At 37.7% G+C, this 14,721-nt stretch overlaps 1 protein-coding gene across 4 annotated transcripts in view; it reads left to right on the forward strand.

The window, feature by feature from the left end:
* The window catches only part of TDRD15 (tudor domain containing 15), a 210,791-nt gene that overhangs the window by 126,838 nt on the left and 69,232 nt on the right, over nt 1–14,721 (forward strand). For all 4 annotated transcript variants that reach the window (XR_014317266.1, XR_014317267.1, XR_014317270.1 and 1 more), the window contains one exon: nt 1,036–1,125. The gene's annotated coding sequence lies outside the window, so the exon portion shown is untranslated. The remainder of the gene's footprint in view (nt 1–1,035; nt 1,126–14,721) is intronic.

The raw sequence follows: 14,721 nt of genomic DNA on the forward strand, positions 1-14,721 counted from the left end.
ACTGTTAGCGTTAGGTCAGAGGTTGGACTCAATGACCTTGAGGTCTCTTCCAACCTAGAAAATTCTGTGATTCTGTGATATATAGATATATGCATATATATGCTTTTGTGCTACTCTGATCCAAGGATCTGGATCCTAACTGTTGAGATAATTTATCTTACCTTAGAATCTGGCCTTAAAATCTGGCCACAGCCCTTCCCACCCCACCTCCCCCTTTTTTTTTTTAAGAAATAATATTATTGCTACAATGAACAAGGTGGAGTTCCAGATTCCATGCCTGGTTGTTAAGATGGGTTCAATGGAAAAGTGAACAAGAACTTGAAAGGGAAATCTGCAAATATCAAGAAAACACAACAAGCTTAAGATATGATTGAGCAACTTTTTTGCTTAGGGACATGGCTTAGTGGGTGATATTGGTGGTAGGGGGATGGTTGGGCCAGGTGATCTTGGAGGTCTTTACCAACCTTAGTGATTCAACAACCCCCTAAAATGTTCGGGTCTGAACAAGTGGAAAAGGGAAACAAGATATAAGCTTATATGATAAAGGAAGGCATACACTACCAGCATGTATGTTGGTACATAAACTATGCAAGAAGGAGCCTCTTCCCTTCTAAATTCAAAAGCAGCATGTAGGACTAATTCTTCCAAGAACATGGTAAGAGTCCTTCCTGCGTCCTGCTTGCCTCACCTTCTGTTGCTTTTCCCTACTTTTCAGATGATAACATCCATACATCTCACAGGGTGGGCCTAGACTTTTATTAATTAAACTTCTAAGACCTTTGAAGAGGAGAAAGAAAAAGTATTGTTATCAAGGATTATTTAAACTACATTTCTGTGAGGTTGAAATACAGTCCAGCTGAGAACTACATACCAAAGCCTTAGTAAAAATAGTCAACCAGTGGGTTTTCAGCCAGTATGATGTCAAATTAAAATTATACTTTGCAAGAGTACATTCCATGCTGATAAATCCACGTGGATTAAATATAGGAATCTGAAAGAATAAATACTTTTTTTTTTTTTTTTTTTTTCATCTAGGTCATTTTGCTTCCTGTTAGGATTTTATTGTCAAAAAAAGTAAACCTGAAATCTGTAAGTGGAGATGTAAACAACTACACAGGAAAAAAAGTAAGTACTTAGCAGCAGTGAAGTTTGTCCAAGGATTACCACAGTGAATAAAACCAACTTTGCTTTTAAAAGCTGAGTGTACTATTTTGGGAATGTGACCCCTTTTCATGAATAAATGACGTGGTGACATTTACAGATAAAGCAAGATTTAACTGCTATGAAAGGAGATGACAAATGTCAGGATGTCAGTAATGATCTGTGAACATAATGGTCTCTCACCAGAGCATTGAGTAGATATATAATGTAACTGTCGCCTGCTACTGCTGCCATGGAAGAAGAAAAGCAAAGCAATATGAGGAAGATCAAAAACCTCTCTGGAACCAACCTTAAAGTCTGATTGATAGGCATTGGCACAACTTAACTAATAAATTATACTGTTAATGACTTTAAAGTTTTTACCTTGTGCACATTACTATTAAACACTATGAAATTCCTGTATAACTTACAACTAGGTTGTGTCAGAGGATGAAGTGCTGGCCATCAAATTGGGCCTTCTGACAGTTTCTGTATTCCTGCTGTACTGCTGGGGCTCGGCTATTGTGGAGGTCTCGCTGAAGCTGGAGGGATTTACAGCAATCAGAATCTGGTACATGGAGCCCAGATTACTGCAGAGCAGGATTTTCCTTAGGCATGAGCCAGCTGTGGGACAGACCTATTAGACCACTTAAATGTGGCAGGGTTGTCCTCTTCCAGTGTTCTCAAGTGTTACGTCTCTCAGTTTTTCACTCCTTGGCAGACCTGTGTAGGCCCAGCCTTGTGATTACTGTCAAACTCATCTTGACAACTTCTTTGGGAAGCCTAGAAATATGGTAGGGAAAAAGCTTGGCATTATTTATGCAGTTGTCTTCTGAAGTTGTCTCAGTCAACTGCCTCCTACCCCCAGGCCCTAATCCAGATCCCCATTTGTCTCACATATTGAATGCTTTCTCCAGCTGACAGTTAAATTGATTCCCATTTGCTATTTAAAGTGAGGAGAGTGCCTGGAAGTCTGAAGGTTTAAAAATCCAGAGACCTAAGCACAGCGCGGTGTGGAAGGCAGGGAGTTTCTTCGCATCCACTCCCCAGCCTCCTGGCAACTTCACAGCTCTCAGCTGTGCGGCAGGTTTTGCTTTCTTCGAGCGTTGCTCCGACAGTTTGTCGACCTTTTCTCTGAATAGGTTAGCCTGCCACAGGGCTTATGCTACCCAGAAGACCAAGGGTGGTTTCAGAGAAATGGTGAAGCTGTGATTGAAAGCCAGACATAGTCAAACACTGGTACAATAAGCCAGGAAGTATTTGGCTGGTAGTTTGTTTATGAGAAGAAATATCCGGGACAAAACATTAAAATATCATGGTTAAAACATTAATACAATAAAAATGCCAAGTTCTGGAACAGAGTGAAGAAGATGCTGAACACTGAATAGATGTATTTTTAAGGAACATTCTGCTCCTGTTAACAATGCACAAGTGCATTTCTAAGACTACTTGTATAGATAAAGCAATCACAATATATTTCAGGCAAATCCGCATTACAAAAGAAACTCATCCCAATCTACTGTATCTTTTGATCTGTGCTTTACAGTCAGAGTCATCTATAACAATGGACATGGAGGTGGCATTTCTGATATGACAGCCAGCATTGCAGCAATCATATACTGACATCTAGCAAGGATTCATCTCGATTAACATTATCCATCTAAAAGTTAGATGTCTTCTCTAAGCGAATTCTTTTAAGCTTTTTGTAAAGTCAGTGGAGAGATGCAGGCAACGCAGAGGGCAATCGACCCTATCCTGAGATAACTATTGTAAGATAAATTGTGCCTATTTCTTGTTATTCACTGTAGAAGGGTCCCAACTATCCAGAATAGGTGCCTGCATTTGAGGTGGCTGTACTTCAGTGAGACGTGTGGGAGGGAGGAGTGAAGAAGTGCTGTTCTAATTTTCATGGAATCAGCTGATCCAAAGGGTCAATTGCTTTAACACAACCTTGTTACTGTGCAACATTAAACTGTTAAACGTGATTAGGGATTTCTATAGAGCAGTCCTTCAACCACAGTATTTTGCACAGACACAAGAAACTGTGTACTAAAGGAAAGAAATAAATTTTCTAAAATAGCAACTGCGTAATTAAAGAGTGCACAAAAGAAGGATTAAGAACAAAACACTGGGTAGTATAAGAGCATTAAGCTAATTAATCAACATCTATATGGGTCCCTTTTTAAGGGATATTCAGTTAAATAGAAGTGACAGATAGTTCTAATATTGAATCTTGAGTTATTGTGAAACTTTCCTTCTCTCTGACAAAACAGACATAGAATCATAGAATCATAGAATATCCTGAGTTGGAAGGGACCCACAGGGATCATCGAGTCCAACTCCTGGCTCCACACTGGATCACTCAGAAATAAAGCCATATGTCTCAGAGCGTTGTCCAAATACTTCTGGAACTTCAGCAGACACATCATTTGGAGAAGCAATACAATCATTCTTATAGTAATTGGGGAAGAGCCAACATCAGTGCTCTCAGGTTGCAAGACAGAATGGATTCCTGTTTGTATCAGTCTGGCATTCCTGCTGATCCAGTGGGGATAGCTGGGTCTATTTGTGTTGATAGGAAATCCCAGTGAGAAAAGATTATCTGTTAAGGCCAGTTTTGTGATATGAAGCAGCAATTCTAGGGGCTGTATGTTTAGTTCTTAGGATTTTAGTCCACAAAGCCTCTTCTTGAAAATGTTAAAAGATAGTTTCTAGGAGGACTAACCAGGATCCACTTAGGTCCAACTGTTCACCCATCCATTTTGAGTCAGGGATTTTTAATCTCAAATGCTTCTAACTTGTTAGATGTGCATTCTGGTATTAGTAGACCAATCTCCCTTAAACTACTTGGGATTTTTCAATGTAGTTTGTTTTGCTTTATTTACTGTACTATTTAATGAACTCTTAGAATTGGGTGGATTTCTAGGTTGCAGATATTGGAATATTGTTTAGATCTGTTGGGGTGAGAAGCCCATTACAAAATGTGCTAACAGTTCTACTGTTAACTGAAAGCCTAGGAGAGGGTTTTACTTTTTTAGTTTCAAAACACACAGTTTTTGTCTATGCTTTTAATGCCCTTTATACCCATCAGCTGAGAGAAGGACATTAGTAGTTATCTCAGCCCTAACGCTTACTAACAAAGAGTGACAACTGCTGACACAACAACCTGCCTTGAATTATTTTGGGGTAGGGGGTGGAATGGGTTGGCTTAACACAAACATATAATTTCAGTAAACCACCATTTTCAGAAAACCACATTGTTTCGGATTTCCTTTGCTGACAGGGAGATGCATTTTTTTCCACAGACCTCTCTTAAAAAAAAAAAAAAAAAAAGACAACATAGAGAGGACTGAATAGGAAAATGGTGCTGAAAGGAGAATTACAATATGTACTTAGTGTCGGTCAAGATCTTCCATTTTGATTTTTATTCTGAGTTCTACTCAAGTATAAATATGTATACAAATTCTTATCCTTAATTAACTGTAGAGCTTACAGAAAGCATTTATTGCTATCCATTTCTTTCCTATCACTCCCCTTATTTCCCCTGATAAGAGCTGCATGTTGAGTAGACACACTATAACCCCGTAATTTGAAGCTACTACCATAGCATCAATTCTTCTGGATGATACCACACCTTGCCAGTCAAAAATGATTTGAACTTAAATTGTCAGTTAAAGATGTTCTTCAGTTTTATTGTCCTGAACTTGCAGGCAGTCTATTGGATGAAGTGAATTACTTTGTTGCTGAAAATGTTTGTAATTTTGTGTGAAGGACACAATCAGAATACACAATATTTTTCCCCTTTGCATTTCCCAACCTGCTCTGCTCCTTTGGTGCACAAGCATATTGCAAAATTGCTGACATCTAAGCTGATCAATCAAACCCTTTGCAGTTCTATAAATGATCAAGCTTAACTGTCTATGCAGCTGTTATTTGGCAGTGCTCCATCTGAAAAATAAAATGCAAACATCAAAAGAAGTTCAGCTAGGTTTATAGTTCAGAGGGGATTTTGTTTTGTTTTGGTTTGTTTTGGTTTCTTTTTTTCTGGTAGCTTGTCTGTTATGTAAACAGAGTCTCTTAGGTCAAATTAGAAGACGACAGACCTTTGTCCTTTCAAAAATCTCTGGCCAGATGACTATCACTTCCCAAAGCAGAGCTGGTGTATCCCACCTAAGCAGTGTGTTGGTGCCATGCTGATACTCTGCACACTAACATGCATAGTTTCCCAGAAGAACATGGGGTATATACAGGAGTATTAAACAGAAGCTATGGAAAGCTGGGATAGCCATATGGTTTATAGGATTAAAAGGGTGGATCTTTTAAGAAATAGATCCATTATCTTCTCTTTAATTCCCCCCAACTCTCTGGAAAGCTTTAACTCCATGGCATGTATGGGCTGGACTAGTTGCCTTTAAAACTGCCATTATTAATCTGCTGCAGCTGTGCTGTAGGGAACTGTGTGTATATTAGATTAGTCTAAATTCAGAAAAAAAAATAAATGCTAGTGTTCATGAAGTGTTTCCCTTCTACATGTTCTATTCCTGAATTTAAATTATAGCCTTCCCCATAGTTTTATGAATTCAGCTAAATTGTTGATACAACTTGACCTGAACACATTAAGCAAATGTACCAAACTGAAGAAAGAACACAATGTGCATGAACAGTTTGGGATTTATCTAGAGGTGAATATGTGCCTCTATCACTTGCCACAGATAGAGAGAGCTGGGCATAGAATATTGATGCTGGTCTGGTAGACCGCAGGAAGTCACTCGCCGAGGCTAGAGAGAGACAGCAAATCTCCCGACACTTCATGCTCTGATTGGTCACGCCCAAAAGGCGTAGCAGCCAACATGAACAGATCAACAAAGCCAAACATTAGCCAAATTCTGAACTAACCTTTCTGCATGCTGATTGTAGAGAGGGCAAATCAGTAATCACAGTGGAAAAGTTATCCTTAGCACTCTAAAAAGAAACTGTCAGCCAATAAGCATTGTTGATCAGCCACAACATTGGATAAAGGAAATGAAAATATATTATTGAATCGAATGTCTTCCTGGGCAAAATGCAGAGGTTAATTGTTGTAAATATGTGTAAGAATACTTTACATGGAGTGACAGACATAGTACCAGTTGGTCTTGGTCAGTTAAAATGTTTTCTGGGGTAATGTGGAAAAGAAGGTTTTCTCAAAGGATGTTAAAGAAAATGAAGTGTCCAATACCATTGCCAATTTTACAGCCCTCAGACTATGTGGAAAACTCAGCCAGAAAACACTGGCAGGAAAAAGAAAATAATAACTAACAAGAATAACAAAACAAGGTTATGTGCTGTACAAGTTGCAATGTATTTAAGAGATATCTTTTTATATGCTTTCTCTTTGAGATGTGCTTTTGCAGGGCATTTTACGTGCTGCTTAGTTAAAGACTGCAATGTCAAGATACAGAAATGTACAGCAAATTTTAAGCCTTTTAACCAAAGCCACAATATGCATCTAGCAAAATCATCCTTTTTTTTTTTTTTTTTTCCTTGGCAGAAATTAGAATTGCTGCATTTAGAAGCACATCCCATTTCTATCAAATATACACCGTTTCCCCTGCAGCTCTTTTTATGTTAGTCAATATCTTTTAATGTTATCTGATGGTTTCCTAGGAGATGCCCTAAATGGCCAAACTCACTAGTTTGATGCTAGTGTTGGATAATATCTATATGCACTAAACATCTGTTTTGTTCACTGAAGTCTGCTCTGCCCTTTTTCCACTGGTCATTATGTTTCCCCTGTGGGTTTCTAATGGCTGCTAATGAGATAAGAAAAATGCTTCATGTACACTTCCATCTTCTCTGATGGTGTGTGATCAGAAGTCTGTGCTCTTTGTTAGAAGGAATTACTTCAAAATCATTGTTAGTATTTCTTTGTACAGTAGTTTGAATGCAAATTTTACACTTAAGGACTAAAGTGCCTTTTAAAAATCTGTAAGAAGCAATTAGAAAGAGAAAGATCACCACATTATGAGTAAAGAGTTCTATTTGTGGAAGGGTGGGCTCAGTGTTGATTCATGTTTTTCAGATGGTACAGTACAGGTTGCATCATTAATAGAAGATTAAGATGCCAAATGGGGAATTTTTACCTTCTGTTTCTGAGTCTTTCACCATAGGAAATCACCCGGATATGGCTAGAGGTTGATTTTACATAACATGATGAACAGACAGAGTGTTCCTCAAATTTAACGGAGCCTGCTGTTACTGTGGGAAGAAGGGCTGACAACTTGGGTAGTATCCATACAAAACTATAATTTTTAATCTGTCAAAATCACTTCCCTTTAGAAAGCCTGATTTCATTAGCTTATTTTATTTTATTTTATTTTATTTTATTTTTTGTCGGATGTGATTGTCTCTCTTAGCAGCTTTCCTTTTACAGCTGTCACAAAAGCCAATCAGATTATACCAAGGGCAGGAAATAAATAAGTCTTTTGGTTGTAAATTAATTTAGGCAAGAATAAATCACATATGGCTAGATTCAGTTCCTACTTTATAAAGTGTGAAATTTTGCCAGGGTAAGAGATGAGGGCTGTAAGAGCAGGTATTGGCATTAATGTGGTTACAAACTATATTCCTTCTAGCACTCTTGTGGTGGCTATACTACATATAATCTATGTCTCATAAATGGCAAAGCAAGCTTTCAGCTAAGCCAACAGTGTAGGCAAAACTGATGTATAACCTTCATGGAGAGAGAGGCTTTTATCAGATTCCATCTGTGCTGCACTGCTCTGGGGTAATTCTAACGCAAACACTGAGAATTCACTTATGTTCATTTTTCTTCATGTTTGATCTCCTGTACTCTTTGACTTACCAGTGTAGGCTCCACTGCCATACTAAAGTTTGAATTTCTTAGGACTTTCTATGCTGTACTACCATGGAGTCTCCAGGCTGAAACTTGCCTCTGTTCATCTCCTGCTTTTGGCCTGAGCATGTAAAATAAGAGGGATGGGGGTGCTTTATGGAAACCTGTGCTTGATTCAGCTCTGTTACGCTTCAGAAATATGTGGGGAAAAAGTATCAGATTCTTATTAAAATGTATTTTGCAAAAAAGTGGGGTAAAGGACAATTCCCCCAAAGGGTTGTTCCATTTGGCTGCAAAGGTTGAAAAGATTATATTTTCAGAAGTCCTTAGTACACAGAATGATGTGATGAGCATCATCGAGAGGCTACTTAGTGTGTTAGCTGGCCGATCCATCTCCTCCCAGGCTGTATGCAATAAGGGACAGCATGAGTTCATAGCAAAGCTCGCCAGTGAAGCTGTAGCTTTACTTTTCAGTCACCATGCCCCATTTGGAGAGCAGGTAAAGATGTGATTTTATTTGGTAATGAGTCTTTCTGTACAGGTGCAGAGAAGCATTCTAGAAAAAGTCAGTGTCCACCTGAGCTGCTGTATGATTGCTTCAGATAAGAATTTCCTTTACTTTGGAATCTCGCTCAGTTTTCTGCAGAATGTATTACTAGGAATAGATGGCAAGCACTATGTGGATCAGTCACTGTTTCCCTTACAGATAATAATATTACCTGAGCAGACACAATACAAGTCCCACGGTCTTTTTGTTGTGCCCTGAAATAAAGGTGAAAGACTCCATAGTAATTATTTCTGGAATTCTGAAAGGTTATTGGTCTTCCAACTTCTAATTTTGGAGTCTCTGCATTTCTAAAGGCTCATTAACTATGTCTACTACCTTGAATTTTTTTAGAATATAGAGATTCTTCTGTTTTATTAAAACTCTTCCATTTCTTTGTATAATAGGCTAGCTGTTTTTCCTCTCTTCATTTTTATTTTTTTCCCAGTTCCATCTGGGCATTTAAAAACAGTAATTCTGTGTCTTTTCATGTGCTCCAGATCTTCTGCAATGCCAGTCTCTAACTGACAGTATTTGATCTGTTTTATGATTACCCTTCATCTGTTGCTGGCTCTTTTCCTGTATGTTGGTAACTGCTTTGATCACCTCTTGGCCAGAATCTGTGGATTCTCATAATTCCTTCTGGAAAGATTCTTTGTCTTCTTTTAATTACTTTTTACCATTACCTGGCTAGCATCCATTGTCTGTTGTCTGGTTTTAATTTTTGCCACTAATAGGACTCTTCTGCATTGGGACATTTAGGAAAGTCAATCCAAATTAAATGTTAAAGATCACACTTAGGCTACGTTAAATCCCTGTGTAGATAGCCCTGTTAGAAGTAAAGAGGACCTTAATTTTGTTTAATTTAGTACATACTAAAAATGAATTAAGTTAAGACAAATTTAACCACTTCAGTTTTGATCAGTTATGTATACAAGAATTGTGAGACTTTACTAATCTATCTTAGATTCATACTTCTTATTAACCTGTTTTCCATTTCCTGAGTTTCTTGTGGTCAAGACCTGGGCTTTCTTTTCTATAGGAATTATCATTTACTAACAACCGAATTTTTATTCTGCTTTTCTTAATGTTTGACTATCACTCCTCTGCTCTGATGGTAGCTTCAATAATTTCTGAGAGGTAAAGAAGGTTTACAGAACATAGTTGTTATTATTTTATTAAGTTAACTTAAAACTTTATAGATTCACATTAAATTCACAGTCACGCTATAATGGATCCTGTAAACACATAGGATGGAATTCATCTCATATATCCTTACTGGGCAAATGGCAGACAGATGGAGCATACCTTCAGCAAGTTTGCAGATAATCAAACCGAGGGGACTGGTTGATACACCAGATGGTCATGCCACCATTCAAAGATACCTTGACAGGCTGGAGAAATGGACAGAGGGGAATCTTATGAAGTTCAACAAAGGGTAATGCAAGGCTCTGCATCTGTGGAGGATTAATCCCATGCACCAGTACATGCTGGGGGCTGAGTGGCTGGAAAGCAGCTTGCTGAGAAAGACCTGGTGGATAGCAAGGTGAACATGAGCCAGCAATGCACCCTCACAGCAAAAAAGGCCAAGGGTTTCCTGGGCTGTATTAGGCAAAATATTTCTAGGAGGTCAAGGGAAGTGATCCTTTCCCTCTACTCAGCATTGATGAGGGCACACCTGAGGTACTGTGTCCAGTTCTGGGCTCCCGAGTACAAGAGAGATGTAGATGTATTGTGGCACATCCAGCACAGGGTCACAAAGATTTTTAAGAGACTGGAGTATCTTCTATATGAGAGGCTGAGAGAGATGGCACTGTTTATCCTGGCGAAGAGAAGGCTCAGGGGAGATCTTATCAATGTGTCTAAACACCTGATGGAAGGGAATGAAGGGAGAGACAGACGCTCAGTTAGTACCCAGTGATGTGACAGGAGGAAATGGAGATAAAATAAAACAGGTGAAATTCAATCTGAACATGAGAAAATACCCTTTGATTATGAGTGTGGTCAAGCAATGCAGCAGGTTACTCAGAGAAGTTGTGGAGTCTCTGTCCCTGTAGAGTCAAAACAGTTGGACTGTTTTGTCCAACAAAGTACTGGGCAACTTGCTGTTGCTGATCCTATTTGACCAGAGGGGTTGGACTAGGTGGTTTCAAGAGATTCCTTCCAACTTAAATGATTGTATGATAAAGCTGAATTTTTTAATGCTCCCAGTATAGGAAGGTAAATTCCTCTATAGATAGGAGTCTCAGTAAGGTGATGTCTTCTTCTGCTTACACAGAAAGTCAAAATTTGATAAGGTGAACTTATCAAGAACGCATCCATTCTTCTATCCAGACATTTTATCATAAGAAGTGTTCCTATATTTGATATTGTTATATATACAGAGAAGATACAGTTAAAACACACATCCAAATCAAGTCATGCACCCAAGGTCACAGTTTGTCACTTCCAGACTTGTTCCATGTACTCATGCTGTACTTATGCCTTCTGAAATTTTGTACTTTTTAATTCATCCTTTCTGTGGTAACCCAAGCCTTTAAAACAGTAGCAAATTTCCATAGTGATAACCTGGCACTGAAACAGAGCACCAGAAAAGCAGGTGTATATGGTGTGTGACCTAAAAGGTTCATTTCATCACAGAGAACTTCTTGTATATTTTAATGTCCCAAACACAGGACTCGGAGCCCACAACCTTGTTCCCAGGGGGCTGCTGATCTGAAGTTAATGATCCTATAGGCAGCCACATTTGAAAAGTATGCTGACTTTTAAAACTAGCATGCATCCAACAGCTCCTAGTGAAGATGATGATGAATTATCTTCAGAATTATTTTAATATTTATTATTTTAAGAGGAGGAGGAGAGACAAGGATGTGACAGCTTCTGTAATGCAAAAAGGATGAACTCATGCAACTCTAACTATCCTTTTGATGTCTATTAAAATCGTTCCCAGTGAGTCTGTCTCAGCAGCAGACAAATGAACACTCCCATGTAAATCCCCTCCTGTCTGATAGGTAGGCATTTGCAAGCCAAAAAAGAATCCTCCTTCTTACTTCTCAAAAGTATGCTCTGCCTTTCAGATAATACGTACTTTCCCAACCTTGTCAGGTGAGGCAGTGCTTGAAAGCTTTTTAGCACTTACCCTTTTGTATAACTAGTTATCTCTGTAGGAGAGTTTGCAGCAGTCTTTAACCCCTTTGTATTCTCCTTATATCTCAGAGATGTCTCATGCAAGCTAATAAATTCTGTTAAGTCTCTCCTTTTTCCACAACATTAGTCTCCCATTAACTAGTAATGAGCCTTGGTAGATTCCTTGTGAGGATCTGAGAAACCACATTAATTCCTTAAAACAACTTTAACAATAGTGATCCTATTAGCAGAGAGTTTAGGAATGTCTGGTACATGCAATTAGCCTTAACACTTGGTGGCCTACATTCATTTTGCCCTGAAATTCCTGAAGCTCTAGAAGGATGCTGCTAAACTCTCTATGAATGCTGTCATATGTAGTAAACTGGAGTTGTGCTGCTAAATTCATGATTTTTCATGGTAATTTCTTAAACTGAATTATTTTTGTAGAGAAGTCATCAAATACAAAGTTTATATAGGTTTCTGCATGCTTTTAAACACATGAAATGACAGCTAGTTCTTTATTGTGATGAATTTTTATTTATTTATTTATTTATTTATTTTCAGAAAACATACAAGCATACCAGGCAACATACAGACAATGCTTGCATTGCTAGTCTTGGCTATATGATTTCACTTTGGATTATGTGGGAGTTCACTGTTTCATTTTAGAAGTCTAGAGAAAAATGTATGCCTGTGGAGGTTTATAAAGAGGGTTCTTGTTGCTTAAGGTTAAGTATCTAAATTAGGTGTCCAAAATCGTACTTATCTAGCAGCCTACTGACAGCCGACTTACAGCAGTAGGATAGGGATTGAGGGAGAAAAACTAAATCCTACCAGAAAATATCATTTTTTTCCCCAAAGAAATCTTGTATTTTGTGAACACTTCAGACAAAGTTTGGCTTCCAACTAGGCTCACTTTCACATTCATGTCAAAAAATCAAACCAGTCAAAAAATAAATGGGGAGTCAAAGCTGAAAGTAGATCAGGCTCTTCTAGAGAAAGTATGAGGATTGTGGTCTTGCAGAAGACAACTGTGGATTCTAGACATTTTTCTGTGCATGCCTCTGACATTACAATCTGCACTCAATTTACTTCTGCTGACCTCTGCATTGCTAAAAGGAGAGATGACGCCCATCGATTCAACCCACTCATTTCTGCTTCTTTTCAGCATCAATTCTTCAGTGAATTATTTCCTTCTGCTACAGCAGCTCTTTCAGACTGTCATGGTTTTGTTTTTGTTGAGCTTTTTCTTTTTTTAAGTCTCTTTTCTGAGGCCCATTGTTTTATGCCATTTTTATTTCTGCTTTGTTCCCTTGTGATAGGCATTAAAACCAAAATGTATTTAGCAAAGTTAGTTACATTCATTCTGCCCTTTCACTTTTTAAAAAGACAGCTTTTATTAACATTAAAAAAAAAAAAAAAAAAAAAAAACTTTTATAAACTTTATGGGAAAAAAAAAAAAAAGAAAAAAAAAAAGGAAAGAAAACCAACTACCCAACCACTACAACTTGGTGATTTGGTGCCATACTTGGTGACATACAATCTCCTATGTTCCTACATTCTATCTGAATATGCTGAAACCTGATAGCACTAGCTTCAACATCATGAAAACCTCTATGAGTTTTTCTCAAAAGCCATAATTTGAACTGAAATCAGCTCCAAAAGGATCATTGATTGTGAGACTATATGCTTGGATGAAAACAGTTTTTAATCTATATTACAATAATATTTCCAAGTTGCATATATTACAAGAAGAAACAATATGAAGGCCATTACTGAGACAGTGACATGAACAGAGAGCCTAGTACAGCCTAGTACATAAATTATTTAATTATAACAAAAGAATGGCAATAATCTATCTTTTCTCTGAAATGAGGACAAGAAAACAAGAAAGCCGTGGCTGGCAAGTGTAAGTGACACAGCTTAGGTTTTCAAAAGACACTTGAGGAAAGAGGGCTGGTGCAAAGCATCTGTCCCAGTGTGATTAGAGAGGCTAGGTCCTTCTGTGCTGTGTATGCAGCTGAGCACTCATTGTACTGGCTTGTTGGTTTGGCCTTCAGAAGGTTCTGATCATTTGTTCTCTTTAGACACAAGACATGTGAAGGATTTTTTAATTGATTGCCCAAAATCTTTTTTTTTCTTTTCTTCTTTTTTCTTTTTTTTTTTTTTTTTTAAAAAAAAGGCATTTGAAAGGGTTTTTAATTGACTGCCTGACATCATTGTTCATTTTTGAAAACTGAACTTCAATTTTTTGCTTGGTCCATTTGAATTTTCTTGGAGAGACTTTGATGCGAAAAATTGCGGCCCCTTTAAAAACTGCAGTCCAATTGAGTAAATGGTGTCTCATAAAAAATTATATTGTAAAAGCACTAACAAGAAAAAAAAATAACATTGAATGCTGCTTTCCACCAACTTGTCTTTTAAATTACCCCATATGTGGAAACAAATGGTGGTAGTTCTAGGGAAATCTGAGCAATAATAAATATTATTTTAAATATAATATATAATATATGTCAGTTTTCCCCCATTAGTTTCTGAAATTTTAACCTATATTTTGGACATTTTATCTTAGAATAGATGGATGTTCCATGCTAGAAAATGAGACTTTGTGTCAGCTTTCTAAGGAGAGAAACAATTCCAGTTAGTGAGCTGGGCTGTTATTTGATTATTAAACTTCATTTGTTCCACAGAATGGCCATCTTAGTTACCAGGTTGTGAGCCCCTTTTACATTCAAAAACACAGTAGCCTCCCTAGGCATATGTGACCTGGACATAAAGGTAGTATAACTAGGATGCAAATATGAATATTCCCCTTTACAGAGATGCTTAGGAATTTTTACTTGGGAAAAAATGTGCACATAGAGCAAGACTGCTTCTGGATTCATTTTCTGTGGATGTTCATCTCTCTCAGTAACATAATATCTAGTTTTAGCCAGGAGGTGGCTTTAAATACCATCTTGTTGTGATCTCATGTAAAATGGTCCTTACATATTGAAGAAACATCAGCACAAACTGTTGCTAATTTTGTTAATAATTAATTGTGCAGCATAGCTTTGTTGACGTGACATGGATAGGG

Source organism: Aythya marila (assembly GCF_965140915.1).
Source record: "Aythya marila genome assembly, chromosome: 3".
In the NCBI taxonomy this organism is placed as follows: Eukaryota; Metazoa; Chordata; class Aves; order Anseriformes; family Anatidae; genus Aythya; species Aythya marila.